Here is a 6,633-nt window from a genome sequence, read left to right on the forward strand (position 1 = left end):
ATCTCCCTGGTTTTTATCTTAACGTAACTTTCTAAATTATAGCTACATTAGGGGGTTTGAAAATAATTGAAAAGCTGACCTATGAGAAGTGCTCACAAGCCCTGGTGAGCACTGAGAGCATGTCTTTGAAACATCCAGCCTCCAAATAAATGTTTAAATGATGCAAGGGGCCATCCTCCACTGGGGTAAATCACAGTAACTCCACTGAATTCAGTGAAGCTGTGCTGATTTACACCATCTGAGGATCTGACCCATAACATGTAGAAATTTGTCAGCTGGCTGCTCTTCACCCAAAGTTATCTTATGTGCCTCCCAAAACAGGAAGACATGAACTTGGTTTCAAGGAGCTACAAACTTCGGCTCCAATTCTGCACCAACTTCTACATGAGTAGACTCCTGTACCTGCACAAAGCCTCATTGAAGACTGGGTTAAGATCACCAAGACTACATGGTTTCTTGGTTTCACCAAGACTTCATGGCTAGAGCATGGCATGAAGTAAAAAAGAGGGTGTGCCCTTTTTTAATGACTAAATGGGTATCTTAGTTAATTTAATTGGGAGCATCATGGCAGAAGTTGGTTTTAAGAAGGGACTTGACTCAAGTGAGAGAGTGGGAGCCTTGTAGATCATCAGGAAGTTTGTCCCAGGAATAAAGGGAAGCTGGGAAGAAAGCACACAGATATTTGTGGGAGAAGTGGCTGAATGGAGAAGCAAGGTTGGCATTGTTGGAAGAATGGAAGGAAAATAAACATGCATTGTGGAAAAGATTTCAAGTGTATTCATGGGAGCACAATTCCTGCTGAGTAGGAAATTATTTATATAGCCATAACACCTAATGGCCCCAATCTGGAACAGGGCTCCATTGTGCCAACTGCTGTACAAAATCACAGAAGATGCAGTCCCTGCCCCAAAGAGCTTATGGGTGATGGCAGCAAGCACACACCATGCTAACACCATATTTATATAAATGTTTCTATATTTATGTTACAAAAATCTTATCTTTAGGTTTATGTTTTCTTGGGGTTGGGGCCCACAGGATTGAAATGGAGGAGAGGGAGATCAGATGGTCTGAGAGGGAAATGGGGAGGCAGATAGGAAGGAGAATGAGAATCTCAGTGGGCAGGGAGAGGGAGGATGGCAGCTGAAGCTAATTATTTGATGTAATTGTATTATCTGTTGTAGTTAATCCATATGTAATCAATGTGTGCTGAATAGATTTAAATTCTAGGTTTAGGCATAGAAATATGTAGGGTAATATTAGAGGATTGAGAAGCATGTATTATTGGTAAGAGTGTGTTAGGTATACATGTAAGATAAAGCTGTAAAGCAAGGCCTTTCAGACCTAAGGCCTGATCTGGCTAAGCTGAAGTTTGACGGCCTCAGGCATGTAGGACCTTGCTTTACAGCCTTATCTTATGTGTATACCTGACACACTCTTATCACTAACACATGCTTGTCAATCCTATACCCCTATAATACAATAATACATATTCCTATACTTATACTTGCAACTTAAATCCATTCATCACACTTTGATTTCATATGGGTTAACTACAACGAGACATAATACAATGAAGTGATTATGTCATTAACTACACAGCAGATGGGGTGCAGTGATTGGAGACCTGCAATACAGTGCAGAGTCCAGATTTCAGAGCTTAATGAAGGTGCCTGGAGGCTGCCTCTGTTGTTCCCCATATGGAAATGGGGCAAAGGAGGACCCTGAGCCCTCATGGATGCCCCTCTGTTGTTCAAAGGACAGGGAATGAGATGGTGGAAGGCCCATAGGGGCTACACATTATATAACTAGGAGGAGGGGAACTGAGATCCCAGATTTGACTATGGAATCCTGTGGAACTGTCAAAGAAAGAATACATGTTTTTTTGTTAAGCACATTTGCTTTCCAGGATAGAATTTACTTGTTTCTTGGAGAATTAGGTAAAAACAAAACAATGATCGCCTCCACTCTGAAATTCTGGTTTGTAGTAGGCTGGGAAAGAAAATTGTGTCTGAAGTTATCAGTAGAACAATCCAGAATATGGGTATCAAGTAAAATAGACATAGCCATTTAGCTTCTCCTTTGGCATAATGAAACTGCTAATGTGACTACCTATGGATAATGTCAGCTAGTAAAGTAATTATCTGAAATAAAGATCATGTAATGAAGAATATTGAAATCAGTGTACTTTAAAATGCAAATCGGAGTTCCTTTGCCCTCTAGTTGTTCTCAGATTATGCTGTTGCTCATTTATTACTTTAGACTTGAATAGTGTGCAAGAAAAACTCCAATGAACTCTGCACACTTCATCCAGATCATTACTGCTTCTTGAAGTGTTTTAATGTTAAATATAGGTCAAATGCTGGTTGCAACTCTTCATTCTCTTCTGGCTTCTATCGTTTACATTACACAATTGAAAACTACATTTATTTTTTTGCAGCTGGAGAGGAAATTAATCTTGTGTGCTGTGTTCTGAATGTCTATTTATTTAACAGGCTGGGAAGCGCTATACAAATAGTCACTTTAACATTTGTGGAATTACCATAGGGACATAGAAACTGTACTACATATTTTTTCCTTCTGTGTTAAGGTATGCAACAATGAAATGTTTATTCCAAATGTCCCTAAATTGTAACAGACAAAGGTCATACTCACTATTGTTAAGGTTGCAAAACAGTATAATTTTAACTCCCTTTTCTCACATGCATAAAACCTTTTGGAACTTTTATATTTCCAGATGAAATATTCCATGCTTGGTGTCTGCACAAAAGTGTTTTTGGAAAGTTAGCACAAAATCTTTTTAGTCACTTGAATCACAATTGAATACAACAACATGCAGTTTTTGCGTTGTTAGAATCAATTTTAGACAAGTTCAAGTTTATTGAATGGAGGCATAGCAAAAACTTGTAATGTTTACAGCCTGAAAATTGGCATGGAAATAATTCTCATCCTGGTGTAGTACCTTTGCTTATGTTTGGGAGGGGAAAGTTACAGGGAGTTACAGGTGTTTCAAAAATCACTTTGATCATGCTCAATAGCCTCTATTAAGATTTTAGTAGAACCTAATGAAGCCCCTCCTCTGTGACATTAGCATACACATTCTTTCTGTCCTGCATGGCTGACACAGGGATTGCTGCCTCCCATGAGCTCAAGGCTTGGACAAGGATTGGGGGCTATTGCTAGTACAGTGTGGACAAAGGAGACTGTAGCATAGCAACATACTCTAAAAGAACTGCCTAAGGCTCTGTCTACACACAAAAGTTGAAATGCTTTAACTATCGGTATGTCTACACTACGAGATTATTCCGATTTTACAGAAACCATTTTTTAAAAACAGATTGTATAAAGTCGAGTGCATGCGGCCACACTAAGCACATTAATTCGGCGGTGTGCGTCCATGTACCGAGGCTAGCGTCGATTTCCTGAGCATTGCACTGTGGGTAGCTATCCCATAGCTATCCCATAGTTCCCGCAGTCTCCCCCGCCCATTGGAATGCTGGGTTGAGATCTCAGTGCCTGATGGGGCAAAAACATTGCTGCTGGTGCTTCTGAGTACAGCCTCACCCATCCCTCCATGAAAGCAGCAGCAGCCAACCGTTTCGCACCTTTTTCCTGGGTGAACTGTGCAGACGCCATTCCACGGTAAGCATGGACCCTACTGAGCTCAAGACAGCAATCATGGACGTTTTAAACACCTCGCGTATTCTCATGCATTCAATGCGGCGGCTACGGCAGAGCGGCGACGAGAGTGATGAGGATATGGACACAGAATTCTGTCAAACTGCGGGCCCCTGCGCTTTGGAGATCCTGCTGGTAATGGGACAGGTTCTAGCCATTGAACGCCGATTTTGGGCCTGGGAAACAAGCACAGACTGGTGGGACTGCATAGTGCTACAGGTGTGGGACGATTCTCAGTGGCTGAGAAACTTTCGCATGCGTAAGGGCACTTTCATGGAACTTTGTGACTTGCTTCCCCCTGCCCTGAAGCGCCAGAATACCGAGACGAGATCAGCCCTCACAGTTGAGAAGCGAGTGGCAATAGCCCAATGGAAGCTTGCAACGCCAGACAGCTACCGGTCAGTCGGGAATCAATTTGGAGTGGGAAAATCTACTGTGGGGGCTGTTGTGATGCAAGTAGCCAAAGCAATCATTAAGCTGCTGCTACGAAAGGTAGTGACTCTGGGAAATGTGCAGGTTATAGTGGATGGCTTTGCTGCAATGGGATTCCCTAACTGTGGTGGGGCAATAGATGGAACCCATATCCCTATCTTGGCACTGGAGCACCAGGGCACCCACTACATAAACCGCAAGGGGTACTTTTCAATGGTGCTGTAAGCACTGGTGGATCACAAGGGACATTTCTCCAACATCCACGTGGGATGGCCAGGAAGGGTTCATGATGCTCGCGTCTTCAGGAACACTACTCTGTTTAAACGGCTGCAGCAAGGGAATTACTTCCCAGACCAGAAAATAACAGTTGGGGATGTTGAAATGCCTGTAGTTATCCTGGGGGACCCAGCCTACCCCTTGATGCCATGGCTCATGAAGCCATACACAGGCAGCCTGGACAGTAGTCAGGAGCTGTTCAACTACAGGCTGAGCAAGTGCAGAATGGTGGCAGAATGTGCATTTGGCTGTTTAAAGGCGCGCTGGCGCACGTTACTGACTCGCTCAGACCTCAGCCAAACCAGTGTCCCCATTGTTATTGCTGCTTGCTGTGTGCTCCACAATCTCTGTGAGAGTAAGGGGGAGACCTTTATGGCGGGGTGGGAGGCTGAGGCAAATCACCTGGCCGCTGATTACGCACAGCCAGACACCAGGGTGATTAGAAGAGCACACCAGGAAGCGGTGCGCATTAGAGAAGCTTTGAAAACCAGTTTCATCACTGGCCAGGGTACTGACTGTTGTGTTTGTTTCTCTTTAATGAACCCCCCCCTTGATTGACTCACAGCTTGCTTTCTAAGGAAATAAAGTCACTCTCGTTTAAAAATCATGTATTCTTTATTACTTAATTATAAAAAGAGGGAGAGAACTAATAAGGTAGCCCGGGTGGGGTTTGGAAGAGGATAGTAGGGAAGGAAAAGGCCACTAAAAAAATTTCATAATAATGAGAGCCTTTTCATTGGGCTGTCCACTGGGGTGGAGTGGGCGGGTGCACGGAGCCTACCCCCACGAGTTCTTACTTGTCTGGCGGGTGAGGAGGCTAAGGAACATGGTGAGGGGGGAGGGTGGTTATACAGGGGCTGCAGTGGCACTCTGTGATCCTGCTGCCGTTCCTGAAGCTCCACCATACGCCGGAGCATGTCAGTTTGATCACGCAGCAGCCCCAGAGTTGCATCCCGCCACCGCTGATCTTTCTGATGCCACCTCTCATCTCGAGCATCTCTCCTCTCATCTCGAGCGTCTCTCCTGTCCTCAAGTTCATCCCTCCTATCCTCACATTGATCTCTCCTGTCCTCACGGTCACTGGCATCTTTCCTGTACTTTGCTACCACGTCCTTCCACTCATTCAGATGAGCTCTTTCATTGCAGGTCACTTCTATGATTTCCGAAAACATTTCTTCTCGCGTCTTTTTTTTCCGCCGCCTTATCTGAGATAGCCTTCGGGACGGAGTAGGGAGGCTTGAAAAATTTGCAGCTGCATGAGGGAGGGAAAAAGGGAGAGAAGTATTTAAAAAGATATATTTTAGAGAACAATGGTCATACTCTTTCACGGTGAACAACACTATTCACCTTACATAGCACATGTGTTTTCACTACAAGGTCGCATTTTGCATCTTAATATTGAGTGCCTGCGGCTTTGATGTTACAGATCACAGACGCAGGTCCGGGCAGCAGAATTCGGCTTGCATGCAGCCATGGTAAGCCATTGTCTTTCATCTTCTGCAGTCTTCATCTATCCAGCGCCCTCCTTTCCCAAATAGCAAGCAAAGCCCATTGAGTGCTGCTTCTTTCCTGTTAACGTGCAGCAGCAGAAACCACCCCGTGGCTGGTATCATGGAAGATCACTGCTAAACACCCCGCTTCCCCCCCCAACCGCGTGGCTGGTAGCAGGAAAGTTCCCTGCTAGCCAAACGTGGAAAAGCTCAGCGCCAATCACCCCCCGCTTGGCTACCTACAGGGAAGGATTTATTTTAAGCCACAGGCAAACAGCCCAGTAGGAATGGCCATCTCTGTCCCCTTACTTAAATTCCTGAATTTCAACCAGGTTACCATGAACGATATCACTCTCCTGAGGATAACACAGCGAGATAAAGAACGGATGTTGCTTGAATGCCAGCAATCACTGGGACCATACGCAGCTAGGCTTTGTCATGCAATGATACCAGATTACTTGCTACATGCATGGCATGGTCAAGTGTCCTACCATGGAGGACGGAATAAAGCAGCGCTGCCCAGAAACCTTCTGCAAAGGCTTTTGGAGTACCTCCAGGAGAGCTTCATGGTGATGTCCCTGGAGGATTTCCGCTCCATCCCCAGACATGTTAACAGACTTTTCCAGTAACTGTACTGGCCGCGAATGCATCCCAAGTCCTCAGGGCAAATTAATCATTAAAAAACGCTTGCTTTTAAACTATGTCTTTTATTTACAAGGTACACTCACCAGAGGTCCCTTCCATGGCTTCATTGTGTGGG

Source organism: Mauremys mutica, chromosome 3 (assembly GCF_020497125.1).
Source record: "Mauremys mutica isolate MM-2020 ecotype Southern chromosome 3, ASM2049712v1, whole genome shotgun sequence".
NCBI lineage: Eukaryota > Metazoa > Chordata > Testudines > Geoemydidae > Mauremys > Mauremys mutica.